This window comes from Panthera leo, chromosome B2, assembly GCF_018350215.1.
Source record: "Panthera leo isolate Ple1 chromosome B2, P.leo_Ple1_pat1.1, whole genome shotgun sequence".
Lineage (NCBI taxonomy): Eukaryota > Metazoa > Chordata > Mammalia > Carnivora > Felidae > Panthera > Panthera leo.
In genome coordinates this window covers 22,853,490-22,869,844 of record NC_056683.1, presented here as the reverse complement: position 1 = coordinate 22,869,844, position 16,355 = coordinate 22,853,490, and the positions used below count along the sequence as shown (strand labels likewise).

Sequence of the window (16,355 nt, the reverse complement as noted above, 5' to 3'; positions counted from 1 at the left end):
GAAGACTTTCAATTATACAATTTTCTCCAATTTTAAGTGGATTTTAAGTGCAACATGTATTTGCTTAATGTGCGTCGTTGACACAGCCTCATGTGCAGTTTGGTGTAATGGAAAATTCTAGGGACCTGGGCACATGGTTATGGCACTAGTTCCACATTAGCTACTTTTGTAGTTTGTATTTGTCATTTAAACTCTTGCAGCTATTTTCTCTTTCTTCCTGAAGTACCCGGATCATATCCAAGATCTTTTATAACTTCATATTTTAAATTTCTGTATTATACCCAAGTTACACCATAGTTACAATTTTTTATAAGTAGGCTCTGCATGGGAAGAGAACCTATACAAGGATTGTGTGTATTTGCAATATATCTTTACAATTTTTTATTAATTAAGGATATGTAGTTGACCCTTGGACAAGACGAATATGTATGGCACAGGTACACTTCCATGAGGATTTTCTTCAATAAGTACAATACAGTACTGTAACAGTAGTTTCTCTTCCTTATGGTTTTGTTAATAATATTTTCTTTTCTCTAGCTTACTTTACTGTAAGAGTACAATATGCAATACACATAGTGTACAAAATATGTGTAAATAAGGCTGGTGAACTGTAGGCTATTAGTAGTTAAATTTTGGGAGAGTCAAAGTTGTCCACGTGGCCCTAACCTCTGCATTGTTCAAAGATTAACTGTAAAATGTTCACTCAGGAACCAGAACGTAAACGTATAACTCTGATTTTAGTGGTATACACACTACTCTGAATCTTTTTAATTCAAGAAAAATTTAATTGCTACTGTGTACAATCATTTTGTAAGGTACTTGGGATATAAATGAGTAGATCTGGTAGGATTTTGTCTCCCAGACAAAATCTAGCATTGGAGACACACATGTAGATAGATGAATTCAGTGTGCTTTTGGAAGTGCTGTGATGGTGGTGTGCACAAGAACTCATGAAATATGAGTCTGTACTTAGTTCAGTGTGGGAGGTAGGAAGGGCTGGCTGAGCTAAATCTCAAAAAATGAAATGAGAAAGTTTGGAAAAAGAACAACAAAGGCATGAAAAATCATGGTAAATAGGGAAATGAATCACGCATCTTGTCAGTGCTAGAACCGTACTGTCCAATATGGTAGCCACTGACCACATGTGGCTATTGCACATGCAAGATGTGGCTAGCTCAAATTCAGATTTGCTTTAACAGTAAAATATATACCAGGTTTCAAATACTTAGTTCATAAAAGGAATATAAACTATGTCATTACTCCTTTTTAAAATATGATTACATGGTGAAATGAACACTTTAGATGTACTAGATTAAATAAAATATATTAATATAATTAATTTTACCTGTTTCTTTTTCCTTTTTTTTTCATGTGGCTACTGGAAAATTTATACTGCATATGTAGCTTGCTTTATATTTCTATTGGTGGGGCTGTTCTGGGCATAACTTGTAAAGGAAGATGTGGCAGGAGTTGGTGATATAGAGGGTGGCGGGAATCAGGGAGGGAAGAGTCTTGGATGCTGTTATCTAAGCAGCTTAGTTTTTAACTATTTAAACTAGAAATTTTTAAATAGTAGAGTCACAACGTCATGTTTGCATTTTAGTTAGCTCTGGGCAATACTGATGATGGTGTGCCCGGCTCTAGAATGGAGACTGGGATACTGGCCAAAAGGTTGTTGCACTATCCAGGGGGACAAATATGAGGGTTGCATAAGAGCAGTAGCAATGACTATAGAAATTGGGAATTGGAGTTTCAGAACAAGGAGTTGAGGGTGACTCTTGGGATTCCGGTGTGGGTGACTGATGGGCAGTTGTGTCACAAACTAAGATTTTGAATCTGGGAGAAGTAGGCTATGCATCAGTGAGTTCAGTTTTGAAAATGTTGATGTGACTTGATTATGGCTCATTCACAAGGTGCTTGGATAGATGAATCTAAACTCTGGAAGAAGGGCTGGGCTAGAGAAATAGATTTGAGAGTGATCAGGTGGTGGATAAAACAATGGTTTTCTATATAACTACCTAGAGAAAATGTAGACTGAGAAGTACGGGAGGCAGAAATATTTGCCTGAGGAACACTGACATGTAAGCATGGGCCAGAGGAAAATATGGGAACAGAGAAGACTCTAACTGATTCTATAATACGTGAAGATATATGCTCATAATTGATTTCTTAAAGGATCACCAATTTTTATTATAATAAATGTTAAAGTGTGGCATTTCTATTAATAGTAGAATCAAGGTTGGCATCAGGCAAGAAATATATATTTTGATGACTATTTGATAATTTTTACAGTCATCTAATATCTAAAACTAATAACCCCTAATCAAATCAGTTGTAATTTTATTAATATTAGTAACAAAGCAAGTTCTTAATAAAATCTAAGAATTCTGAAACAAGTAAGAGCTTTGTAGTGGTTCCAGTATGAGCACTTGCAGTTTTTCTGCATGGTTAGAAGATGTTCAGATTCATGTGAACTGATGTAATGCTTGCAGTATATTAGAAACCTTTTTGCACAAAATAAGAGTGATTAAGGTTAAATTTTGCCCACAAAATGTTGATATAATAACACTTGGCATAGCACATAACATACAGAATTCTGTAGCAGATGAAAAGCATCATGGGGAAATTTGTCCAGAAGCTACGAATAGGTGGTGACCAGGCCATAGCCATGAAGAAGCAAGATGTTGGCTGGCACATTCACGTTGGGTGTATGAGCTGACTTGTCTGTGCAGAACCTCAGAAAGCATCCATTGCAAGGGGCGGATGTGCAGCATTTCAAAAAGAAGGATGTCATGTGGCAGATTTGCTATGAGATTGGTGTTATGGACTGAATGTTTGTATTTCCCAAAATTCTTATGCTGAAATCCTAATACCCCATGTGATGGTATTAGGAGGTGTAGCCCTTGAGAAGTGATTAGGCTTTACCCTAATCAATGGCATTAGGCCCTAAAAAAAGAGACCCCAGAGTACTTCCCTTTGCCCCTTCTATGCGAGGGGCATTGAAGGAAAAGATAGTCCATGAAGCAGGAAGCAGGCCCTCACGAGATACTGAATTTGCCGATACTTGATCTTGGACTTCTCAGCTTCCAGAACTGTGAGAGATTAATTTTTGTTGTTTATGAACCATGTAGAGAATGGTAGTTTTGCTATAAAAGCCTGAACTAAGGCAGTTGGCTGTAGGAAGTGGCTTTGAATTTGGCAGATAGAGGATCTTGTCAATGTTTGTGAAAGTAATCTTAATGGAATGGTGCAGTAGAAACCAGAACTCAGTTAATCTTGATTGCCCCAAAAAGTAAGTGGGAGTTGAGGATGTGGAAACAGTGGGTGTAGACTATCCTTTCAAGAAGCTTGTCCAGAAGGGAAGGAGTCAAATAAAAGAAGAAGTAAAACAAGGTAGAAGCAGGTCAAGGAGGGTTTTGATGGGAGAATTTTAACCATGTTGATTGGCTGGAGAAAGGGGTCATGATTTTGAACACTATTTGCTGGGTGAGGCTTGGGTGTAGAACAAAAACAATGCTGTTAATTTCTCCATCAATCTTGCACCTCCATAAGGCCAAGGAAGGAGATATATCTAATAGAAGAGCCACTGTATTCCGAGTGTCCATTTCTTCCCCAGTATACTCTTAACAACAATATGACTCTGTGAGCCCAGTCCCCTATGTAATTTTTTTGCAAGAATAAAATAAGGGCCCCATTGTGTTATCAAACTTAGTTGTCTGGTGGGGCGCCTGGGTGGCTCAGTCAGTTAAGCTCCTGACTTCAGCTCAGGTCGTGATCTCACAGTCCATGAGTTTGAGCCCTGCGTGGGGCTCGGTGCTGACAGCTGAGAGCCTGGGGCCTGCTTTGGATTCTGTGTCTCCCTCTCTCTCTGCCCCTTCCCTGCTCATGCTCTGTCTCTCTCTGTCTCAAAAATAAATAAAAACATTAAAAAAAAATTTTTTTTTTTGAATTTAGTTGTCTGGTTGTCGATACCATCACAGTGTTTTTTCCTCACACTCACAGATATGGTCTTAATGTTGTTGAGCTGTGTTGAGAAAGGGGGTGATTTATCTATTCATAGTTGTATTGTGTTGCTTTGAATAGGCAGATGAGACTAGAAGTGATAATTCAAGCAGAGAAGCTTAGCTATAAGGTTAGGTGACTTCCTTAAAATTCAGTTTGCTTCTTGCCAAAGAGAGTGACTAAGATTGGGTTCTCCCTGCCACACAGTCCTGACCAATTAATTCCCCACAATGCCAAGCTATTAGCAGACTTCAGGGGAGGTGGACAGCGGTACTTCTTCTTGACTAAAAATAGAAACGTGCCAGAGGATCCTGTTGTACCTGAGGCTGAGGAAAACTGAAGATCACACGTTTTGTTCAAAGATGAAGCATCATGTTGGATTGGTTGTTATTGTTTTAAAGAATGGTTGTATTCCTGGATTTGTGAGGCCTGAATGCAGGTCTTTAAGCAGAAGTTGTGATTGCAGCTGGTGTCCATACTTCCTGTCTGGGTTCTGGCTCTTGCTGGGAGTAGCCACATCCAGTTCCAAGCTGCCCAGTTAGAAAAGTACTTGTGTCTCTTGCTTTCTTAGACTAAACTTGCATAGTTATTTCTTTGTTCTCGACAGTGTGTGAAAGAAGTGACCTCTTCTTCCCTGCCCTTGGAGGACACATTCTAAAAATTATTACTAAGGGAAAATTCAAGCATTCCACAAAGTACAGAGAATAATATAATAGACACTCTGTTCAAATTAACAGCTCATGAAATGAGACATTATAGATACAGCTGAAGCCCCTGTATCCTGCCTTGCCTCTGGCAGCAATGTAGGACCGTCCTGTTTGTGTACTCTTTTGCCAGCACCATTCATTGTCAGACTGAAATGTTTGCCAATTTGATGAGTGAAAAACGACGAAGCCGTATTTTTCAAATTATCCTTGGGGTTTCTATAAATTTAATAAATTTATTAAAATTGAAAATGAGAAAATGTCGACAAAAATATATCAACATAGATATGTTGATATGTATATGTCAACATATATTTGTTTGCCTTTCTCTCCTTTCTCTCTCTTTTTTTACTTTGAACATAAAAACTTCTAAAATGACTAGATCCTGGAGGCTTGAAGAAGATCCTAATGATTTCTTTTCAGCTTTTATCTAAGGTTTGGGTTTGGGTGATAATGGGCAGTGGGAAATTTTTTGTGCATTGACATTTAGTAACATTCAGTATTCAGAGTAACAGTTAACATTTGACACTGAAGTTGAGAAGCAATGTTCAACATATGGTGTTGATCTTCTCCTACCAAAAATGTGTGGGGTAGTTTATAAAGCTGTTGGATTACGAACTTATGAAGGGAGAGGCAGGGTCTCTTCCACTCCCCATTCCATCCCTTGTACTGTGTGGCATGGGCAAGCACCTAGGCAGTACTCACTAAATAGTTGTTAGATGAATGCACACCAGAGTTTGCTTTGTTTTCTTTCTGTAATAGAAAGCCCCCTCCTGAACAAAATTTATAAAGCCAGAAAAGCCCTTCTGGATATTCTAACCAAGACCTGAGGCTCTAGCAAGGCAAGAAACTGAATGAAAGTCTGACACAGGCCACTGGGCGATGGTCAGTCTTAATTATAAAGACTTTCAGAACTCATGATTGCACAACCACTCTGGGTAACCTGTTTTAGTGCTTCGTTGTATAGACATTCAAAAACTCTTTTTCTTATATTTTAGCCAAATTCTTGCTTGCTGAACCTTTGCACGGTAGAGGAACATTATTTTCTTTATAACAGTATGTAAATGGTTAACTCTCCAAATCTCCTTATATGAAATGTTTATACTGAGTTAGCAAAATTATTTTTATAGGACAAGGAAAAGTGGTGTTGATTCTAGGATTGGTACCAATTAGGTTATGCAACTCTTCAGTAAGTCCAGATTCCTCCAACATATGAGAATGTTAGGGCTGATTTATAGTCAGAATAGGCTAGGTCAGGCTGTACTAACAGAGAAATCCTCTGAAATCTCAGTATCTTAATCCATTGAAAATCCACAGTCCACTGACAATGAATCTGAGATTGACCAACGTGGAGTCATCCATCCACAGGGACAGCATGGGAACATGTGACTGCCAAGGTCCCCGCAGCAGGGGAAGAGAGACCTGGGAGGGTCTCCCAGGGCCAGACTGAGAAGAAGCTCATGTCCTGTCTGCCTAGATTCTGTTAGGAAGAGCACAAGTCTGCATAACCCTCTGTTTGTCAGCAAGGAGGATAGGGACACATACTTGCCTTCATTTCCAGAAAGATGAGAATAAAGCAGGGTTTTGGTTTTCACGTAGCATTTTCTCCCACACAGATTATTCTTACTGGCCTAGATGTGAATTGACAGAGTTTGCTGATGAAAGGGACAATCTGTACCATTGTTCCAAGATAAACTCTGCCAATTTGGTCTGTCTGATTAACACATCATGTTACACAAATTTCATGCGCTTAGACCCGTGGAATTGTGTTTTTAGCTTTGCCAACCAATATCTTATTTTTATCCAGCTCTGTTCTCATGTCCTTTTAAGTTACCCTCCATCTGTTTTATCTCTTATATTCCATAGTCATGGCTAAAAAATGCATTGGGCTTGCTTGGAAAGAGTGAGCAATTTTGACTAAGTGGATGATTTGGCGGCAAGATTTAGGACTAAGAATGAAAAAAAATTGGTTACATTTAATCCATGTTCTTATATTTTCTTTTTCAATTCCTCATCATTTTTACTCAGTTTAACATTTTATGCTATTCTAATTTGGGTCAAGAGTAAAATATTTAGATATTTCAACTATGTATTTGTTAACCTCGAGGCATAAGAAGGCAAGAGCAGGTATGAGACAGTGAGAAGCACAAAAAAGAGAGAATTTTTTTGAGGCACTTAGGATGAGGGGAGTGGAGAGGGAACGTTAAAGCAAAATCTTTTTATAACATTGCATTCAGTGAGCCGGACTCACTACAGATAAACTTCTAAAATAGTTTTATGTTTCACACCATGACCTTCATTCAACAAATTCTAACCGTTCTTCCTCATCCAGAGTGAAATTTCAAGCAGATCCCATAGATCCCATAGCTTTTTTTTTTTTTTTTTTTTGTCATTTTCAAGTACAGTCCAGGCTAATAGCAAAGTTTCCATCTTTCATCTACTTAAAGATTTTTCTCCTCCCTCAGGTCAGAACAGGGGCACAGGTGTAGAAGCACGAAGAGTGGTAATGGAGGAGCAGGGAGCAAGGGGAGAAGAGGATGGGGCAGGGAAGACAGAAGTGAGGCTTTTTTTACAGTTAGATTTGGAATCTGGCATCAGTGACTTCTGGGTGTGACCTCTATGGGGATGCTAATAACTTCTTCTCATGGGGGTGCATTTGTGGATTCCTTAGCGATTCCCACTAGTGACTTTTGACTGAAGAACCCCATATGGGTCATGTCATATCTGACTGATGGCTGGATCCCACCCCAGGGTCTCTGTGTACTTATAGACTTCTTCTGCTGAGGTCAACTCATCCACTGTAGGCTACCCGTGGATGGGGTGCTTTTCAAGTTTGCTTATAGCCAGCTCCTTTCGGCTTGAGTGCCTCTCCAGGCTACAGAAAACTCAGAGTTCTCCCCCTGTTGTCTAGCACAGACTTGTTTTTCTGCTCCATGACTACAAGCTTTTCCATTCAGTCTTCTGCCTTCAGAGCTTTTCAAGTGTGGGTGAGGGGCAGTCTCTGGGTCCCCCAAATCCAGGGAGATATTTGCCAGGTTCTCTACATGGTTCATTAAATCCCCCTACTTCCTTGACGGGGAATCACTCCCTGACTTCCCTGACGAAGAGAAAGGCAGCTATCCAATGGTAACTCTCCAAAAGAGGGCATTTCTCCAGTAACACAGTGAATTCTTAGCTTTTACTAATGTATCGCGGAGGTGGATGATGAGCAAGCTTATCTCACTGTCTCAGAGTATATGGAGTATCTATCTTTCTTAGCCTTTGGAACCCCCACTGACAACAGGAAATATTCCATTTAACCTTCTATTTCATATGCATATCTAGTGAGACAGCCGTGATTCTCATGTTCGCATGAGAGGATGTATTACTATCTGGTATGAACTGCTTGTTCACAGGGTTGGTGCAAGTCACAAGTTCAAAGTGGAACAAGTGCAATGCTCCCCTCTGTGTTGATGTCTCCACAGAACTATGTGATGATCATTACAGACTCTCAGAGAGCCCTTTCTTTGTTCAGGTGCTTATCTGAGCCCTTCACCTCAATAACCTGTTTAAGCCTCAAAGTGGCTCCATAGTGTAGATACTCTTAATTGTCTTCATTTTACAGATGGGAAAGTTGACTCAGAGAGAGGTTAAAGAGCCTGCCTGAGGTTACTGCCTGCCTAGTAAATGATGCAGCCAGGACTAGTCTGGATCCACAGTCAGTGCTCTTAGCCTATCTGTTTGGATAGCAGTATGTGATTATGCTAACTGAAGGAGAAGATTGCGACTTACTTAGGGCCCAGTTTTCCTCTGAGGAAGAAAACAAGCCCATGTTAGTTGGCAGCAACTTTCTTCCCCTGGCCTGACATCTCCATGCACTACCAAAGAGCGGGGTCTGCTTCTGAGGGGGTTGGGGAGAGCCTCTGAGCAGGGAATGGGCAATCAACCTTTGTGGCATACCGAAGGGCCAGCAGTCCTTCCTGTGGGCACACACTCTCACTGGGAATTTGTAGAAAAGGAATACCCGGCCTTCCTTACTGAGAGATTTATCTCTGCTCAGCTTCCATGTAATTCCCCGCAAGTAGAACCCCCCACAAGGCAACCTCTTGCCTATTTGTACACAGATGCTGCCCTGACCCAGGAAATAGGTCTGTTTCATGTCTGTCCCTTCTTCTCTGTCAAGTTCTCAGGTTCTAGAAATGTCCAGAAAAAGAAAGGGGATGGGCAAGAGCAGATTCCCCAAGGGAACTCAGATTTACATTGATAAAAAGGGCATAGAAAATATCTTTATCCAGGGATCCAATCAATACTATTTATCACATTTAGAAGTAGTCGTTTGTTAATAATGCATCTTGGTATTGAAGGAATATTTGCATGTGACTGAGTAGGTTATTGGAGAAGGGAAGACAGGATAAAGAATGAGAGCAGAAAGAAGTTGCAGAATGGTGCTCTGACATCCCTCTGCCGGGTGTGTTTCCAGGGTGCTGGGGAGGATTTCCCAAGCATGTTGACTTGTAGGAACTGTAGACGACCTTGTTTGGAAGGCTTTTACAAGACTACCATGGAAGGGGAGGTCAGGATTTGGCTTTTCACAAACGTGTAGAGCTGCACTTGCCTTTCTTTTTAATGATTTTTGGGGAATAATTGTAGATTCGTATGCAGTTGTAAAAACATTTTATCCCATTTCCATCAGTGGTAGCATTTTGCCAAAATATAGCACAGTATTACACCAGGTTATTGATACTGACACTCCATTGATCTTATACAGATTTTTCCAGTTTTCCCTTAAGTTATTTGTTTGTATGCATTTTCAGTTCCATACAGTTTTATCGTGTATAGATTTGTGTATTCACCACAAAAATGAAGGTACAAAGTAGTTCCATTACCACAGGGATCCTTCATGTTGTCCTTTTACAACCGTACCCACCCCCACCTCTATCTGCTGTCCTTAGCGTTCACTAATCTGTTCTCCATTTCTAAAATTGTGTATTTAAAATGCTGTAGAAATGGAATCATACAACATATAACCTTTTGGAATTGACTCTCCCAGAGTATAATTCCCTGTAGATTCATCCAGATTGTCGCCTCTATCAGTAGTCCATTCCTTTGTATCACATGAATTAGCATTACATGGCATGTGGATGTCTCACCATTCATTTAACCATCCACCTGCTGAAGGACATCTGGTATACTCACTTTTTGACCTGTTGGGTCTTGATGGATTGGCCTTCCAGTGGTTGTTTTTACTTTATCTCATATTTCTTACCATGCACAGACCGAATACATCTGGATTAATGTGAAAAAAAAATTCATCTAGTGTATTTTTCATACTGTTACAGACTTATTATTATGACAGTTGAATTACCATTGTCCCTGACAAACCAGTAACACCATCAGCTGTGTATGCATTTCCTTATGGTGTGAATGAACAGTGCCTCTTTAGGACTGTATTAAGACTTGATCTATGTTTTTTCAGAGTTTGTAATAATTGGTTTCACACAACTGGGAGGGTCAGGCCGTAAAGAATTCCAGTGTGGACATTAGTTCCATGCCTCCAATCAATCCCTGATAACTTTGGCTTCAGAAGGGGTGTGCCCACCCTCTGGTCGCAAATACTCTGTTAGTTGGGAGAGTTACGTCATATAAAGAAAACTGTGGGAGGTGCAAGAGGGGAACAGAAAATGGGGAATTAAGGTTTAAAAATACAAAGGAAAAAATGGTTCAAAGAGCTTGCCAAGAAAGTTTTTGTTCATTTGTCCTTAAGATATTTGGGGAGAGATTGAATCAAGCTGTTTGACTTTTGCTCAGAAAGGCTCTTGTGTATGATAATTAACTTGGCTTCAGCCAAGAGGTTATATATAACCTTGTGTATTTGGGCTAACGTGAAAGGATGTCTTTTCTGTGAGTGTAGATAGTTGGAAGAGTACATGGTCTAAAACCGTAAAGACCACAGATAATGTAACTTAATAAATTTTAGACTATTGGAGCAAACTGAGAAAGAAAACAGAAGTCTTTATAAGATTACTCATATCGATTTGTTTTCTTTTTGGAAAGGTCAAAGAATATTTCCACAGCAGTGAAACAACCCAATTAATATCTATCCAATAACAGTCAATGATAAAATCATCCTGTTTTTCATGTATTGATGGGAGATTGACACTCCAGGCTGACAGATGCAGTGCAAAAGGTAGAAGTTAGAAGTAAGGGTTTCTCTGGGAATACATGTCAACTCTCAGTGGAGGTAAAGAGGTGCTTCTCAGTTGCCTTTCCTTTGGGGGTGGGATGTAGTTTGATTTTTTTGTTTGTTTTAAATGTCATCTTTTAATTATATTTTGGATAATGATGAAGAGAGATGTAATTTGGTTATGAGAGTAAATCTTAAAAGGCTCAGTGGCTCCTTTATCTACTGCTTAAAACAACTCCCACTAGTAAAGAGTGTTTCATTAATCGTCGTTACTTGGGAATTACGGAATTAGAACAGCTGACATTTCTTTTATCATTCATATATTTAAGTGACAGTGGCATTACTTACTCTAAATTAAATTCCTTTCATGGTTAAAAAATTATAACAGTGTGGCAAGAAATAGAGCACTACTAACTTTTATTTTGGAAAGCAATTTTTCTAATATAGATATGAAAGCACACTTTTTCAGACTACAAGGCAGACAAGTATTACTCCTTGGTTCTATAACAGAAAGAATAGGTAAGCACATGTAACTTAAGACTTCAGGAATTTTAGCAATGGGTTAAAATGCTTAAAAGGTGCATCAGCAGGTTTTCATGTTCTCCACACTAAGAAGAAAGCATTCTTCTCTGGTGCTTATGTAAATATTGTAGCTAAGCTGTGTTCCCTTTGGGTATCAAGGAGCTGGGCCAAGTTATTCTCAAGTTGGAGCTGACCCTTATAAGTCTGTGTTTCATGGAAATTGGAATCAGAGTGAGAAAGGGCCAGTGGTGTCTGTTGGAAGGACTTTGTTGACCCTGCCATCCAAAGGTCTGTTCCCTAGGACCACAGTGTGGGGGATTTACAGACTCACTTTCCATTTCTGCTCCTTTCTTCCTCGAAGACTTCGCAATTCTAGTTGGCTTTTTCACTTGTGGCCCAGTTTTGATAACTCTTGTTAATAAGGAAACTTAATGGTACATTTGAAGTAAGTAACAGCATATCCCACCTAACAACTCTGTATAGTGTTCGATGGTGTTCCCTCAAACACCTATTATGGACGTGACTGACTAACCTTATAAAAATTGATGTATAATGAATCCACATTTAGTTGAAAGTGATTTTTTAATTAATGACCATCTTGATGCACCTAAAATGTGATTCTGTTTTTAAAAAGTCTCATCTGCTGATTTTGGGAATACATTGTTACCTACAGCTCTGTATGTAACTTAAGCAATTATAAATAAAACACAACAAAAAAAAATTGAACAAAAGCAACTTCTATATCAAAAATAGAAAATGTTGAAGACTAGTAAACTGTTAGGAAGGCTAATGTTTGCTGAATGAAACTTTTGTTTGTGATTTACTGTGGAGCAAGCAGTACTTAATTCTCTTGAGTTCTAGAATCTTAGATTGAAACGGGAGGGAAAGGGGTAAAAGGTATGAATACTGTATTTTAGCAGCTAGTCAAAGGGAGGTATAAGAGGTGGGATGTGAATCCTTGGTTCATTATATTTGAGTCAATATATTTCACTTTTAACTCTTAATAAATGCTAAGTAAGGCATGACTATTCCCTTTACATTTTCAGATGGTTCTGAATTACCCTGTAGTGTTGTCAATTTGGCCAACTCAATTTCATTTCATGTTTCTGCCTCCATATGTTTGATTTTAGCTTTCCCCCTAATTGGAAGATCTTTATCTTCTTAAACTCTACTTGTCATTTAAGACCATACTCATCTAACCCTTCCAAAACATTCTTGTTCAGCTCACCTTAAAGTAGACCCCCTCTCCTTCCTCTGTGATTCTATAGAGGAGGAGAACCTAGCTTCTCCTACTCATTGGACCTATCATATATGTGTTCATAGGTTTTTCTGTCTCTAATTTGAGAGTACTCATCCTTCGAGAGCATAAACTGTGGAATGATACATGCCTGTGTTCACACTCTTGATCTAGCACTTACTTGGTTGGCTGACCCAATGCCATTCCCAGCCCCATGCTTCCTTGGACACACCCCAGTTTAGAGTTTAAGAAACCAAACACTCATTTTCCTTGTACCCCTTACATGTAGTGGTGGCTAAGTGACACAGTTGTAGGCAATGCAATGTAAGGAGAAGTTTAAGGGCTTTTGGGGTTAGCTTTTGCTTCCCCATAAAGCAGCAAACCTGAGAGCAGTGCCCATTAGAACTGCCCCTGCCTTTTTCTTCTTCTTCTTCTTCTTTTTTTTTTTTTTTAAGATTTTATTTTTAAGTATCTCTACACCCAACGTGGGGCTCAAACTCACAACTCCCAAGGTCAAGGGTAGCATGCTCCACCAACGGAGCCAGCCATGTGCCCCCTGTTTTCTTCTTGTATGAAATATGATGACTACAAATGGGCAAGCCATTTTGCAGTCATGACAGCAGTATAATAAGTATGAAAACCAAACCAAGGATGGTGGAGCAAAAAGACAGAGCAAGCCTCCTTCAGGACATCCTTGAGCTCTGTACTGAACCTAGAAATGCCTACCTCGAGAATCCTAGTTAGAGAAATGAAAAGTTTAATTATTTAAGTCACTAAAAATAAATGGCCCAAATAATTCTGTGACTTGCAGCCAGAAGCTTTTCTGGATAGCTGTGTAATCTGGCACAAATTAGTTAACTCTCTACACTTTGGTTTTCTTATCTATAAAATAGAGCTAATAATAGCAACATAACAGAGTTGATGTGAGGATTAAAAGAGATAATGTTTTCTGAAACATGATAAGCAGATAATTTTCTTTTGGCTCCTTCCTTCATACAACACTGTTCATCAGAAAACATGTTTTTGTACAAATATAAGCCACAATAAATATCTGATGAGTGAATTAAATGACTATTAAAGCAGCTGAGCAGACTTTGCAAGACAGGCTACTATAGTGGCTTCCCACAGACTTGTTAATAGCTGAGTAGACAGTGGAGAAGGAATTCACCTAATAATTGGGGTATAGGTAGGAGAGGGAAGGTTTTGGAAAATAGTTCTGAAAAACGCAACCAATCTCTCACTACAATAGGGTAAAAAATGGCCACAAATTCTAACCTTCCTATTAGTTCTTTCTCTACTCCTGTGTAACTTGGCCATGTGATTTGCTTTGGCCTATAGTGATAGTAGCAAACATGATTCAAACAGAAGGTTGCTAAGTGTTTGCACATTGAGACTTGCCTTCCTACTGCAAGTAGGTCCCTGCAAGCCAGCATGTACATGAGCCTGAGCTGGCTTGTTGCATGGTAAGAGAGAACCAAGGAGTCCTAGCTGACAGGCAGCCAACACCAGACATGTGAGTGCTAAACCCTGGAAAACAGAAAGGTTTCTTCCTGAGCTCAAAGTGCCAACCGATATTAAGCTAAATGAATAGTTTTCTTAAACCACTAAGTTTTTGTAGCAAAAAATAAGTGACATGTGGATGGTCTTAGGAACCCCTGATACGGGGTAGCTGGATGCCATATGTCCGAAGATGAATGCCTTGGAAAAGAGAGAAGGGCACCATATCACTGTCGTAGTACTCCATCTGGGTTCCAGGGCCTTAATCTAATCATGAAGAAACATCAAAACATCAACTTGTGGGACATTCTATAAAATAATTGGTCAGGATTCTCTACAATGTCAGTGTCTTTCAGGACCAAGGAAGTTCAAGTAGCTGCTCCAGATTAAAGGAGACTAAAGAGACATGGTACCTAATGCATTATGTAATCCTAGACTGGATCTTGTACTAAGGGAGAAAAGGCTACAAGGACATTCCTGGAGAAACTGACAAAATTTAAATATGAGCTACAGACTAGATAAGAGTGTTACATTGATGTGAAATTTCCTAAATTTGTTAACTCTGCTATGGATATATAAGATAATATCTTTGGTCTTAGGAAATATGCATGGAAGTAGTAGGGATGAAGGAACACGATATAAGGAGCCTACTCTCAAATTGCTAAATAAATTATATATAATACATATGTTTATATAATTATCAATATGTAAATAAATATAAAAATAATAACTTATATAGCTACTGCCATACTTTTTTGACTGAGGAAAGTTTTAGCAAGTGTCTTTAAGTTTTTAGGGAGTGTGCTCACTTTTCCATAGATTGTACCTTTTGCTATGCTCGGATCAAGTGAGTATAACATGTGAGCGCCATGCAGCTTGTGAGAGCAAACCGAAATCATGGTCGCTAAGGGGTGATATCAAGGTGGTGTGTGTGCTCTTTTCTCCTTTAGCGTAGTTACCAATGGGAGTTCAGAGTTCCTGTACTCTGACTTTTGACTGAAGATCTGCAGTGACCAGTTTGTACCTCTTACTTGTCAAAACCATTAGTTTCTTGTGCCCTCTCACTGGAGCACTTGGACTGAGACATACTGGTCAGTTCCCTTCCATAAGAAGTTTATTACTAGGCACTGCTGTGTTAACATCCTTTGTGACTCAGGTATAATACTAACTCTGCATAAAGAGATGTGTATGTTATTGCATATAGGCTTGACTACTGCACTTCCTACCTGTTGGACCTATTGAAGAAATAGCTGAAGAGAGTTATCTGGCTGTCTTGTCAGCGCCATTTTCCCTGCTTTGATAAAAGTTGAAGTCCTACTTCTCTATCAGTAGTTGTATGACAATATATCTTAGTCTTTCTGTATTTGGGGGATGGATCTCTTAGGGCATCCTTTTGTTTCATTTGTCTTGAATTTTCATATGGTTCTTGTTCCACCATCAGTGGTCATTTAGTATGTTCATAACCTTACTAAGATCCCAATTTCCATGTTCATGCCATTGTGACTGGTACCCTGGTCTGCATGTCTCCCACTAATGCATGATGGCTAGGCTTTAGAGAAGGCAACCTGAGACCCAGATAAAAACTGAAATTTGTTGTTTGTCTTGAGTCCTGAGACAAGGCTTCAAAAAGACCAGATTTCATGCATTAAAATTACCATTGTCTTCCCAACAGGACCTGTCTTACAAATAGCTCTGTATGGTCCTCTCCCTGTTCTTTGGTATGTCAGGTTTTAAGTATCTGTCGGCAAGAAGCAGAAACCATAGATAACAGTAGTTTAAGTAATACAGACTTTTATAATTCATTTCAAAGATTAATAAGTCCTAATGTATAGGTTGCAGGGCTGGTTTTGAAAGGTACAGGCTTTTTACACTCACCCTCATTTCCCTCCTCAGCACACTGGCTTTCATCTGCCAGCTTGTTGCCCTCTGGTCACATGTTGGCTGCTGCAGCTTCAGGCATCATATTCTCATGTGGCAGTATTCAGTGCAGGAAGGGAGACGGGAAGAGTTTGAAGGACCTTTATCTTGCCCTTGAGCATCCTAGCAGATTTCCCGATCTATCTCATTAGCCATGTCTTCCCCTAGATGAGTCATTGGAAAACAGGGATCCTTCTCTCCCCTGGGGGTAGGTACATTGCCCCCCATACTCCAAAGAAGACACGATCGCTGATGGGAGAGGGGGGGCAACTAATACAATCTACCACACCCAGATTAAAGGCACAAGGAGCAG

General features: G+C 39.4%; 1 protein-coding gene across 30 annotated transcripts in view; it reads left to right on the top strand.

The window, feature by feature from the left end:
• FARS2 (phenylalanyl-tRNA synthetase 2, mitochondrial) overlaps positions 1 to 16,355 on the top strand; it is a 538,971-nt gene that overhangs the window by 299,167 nt on the left and 223,449 nt on the right. The gene's annotated exons all lie outside the window — the stretch shown is intronic.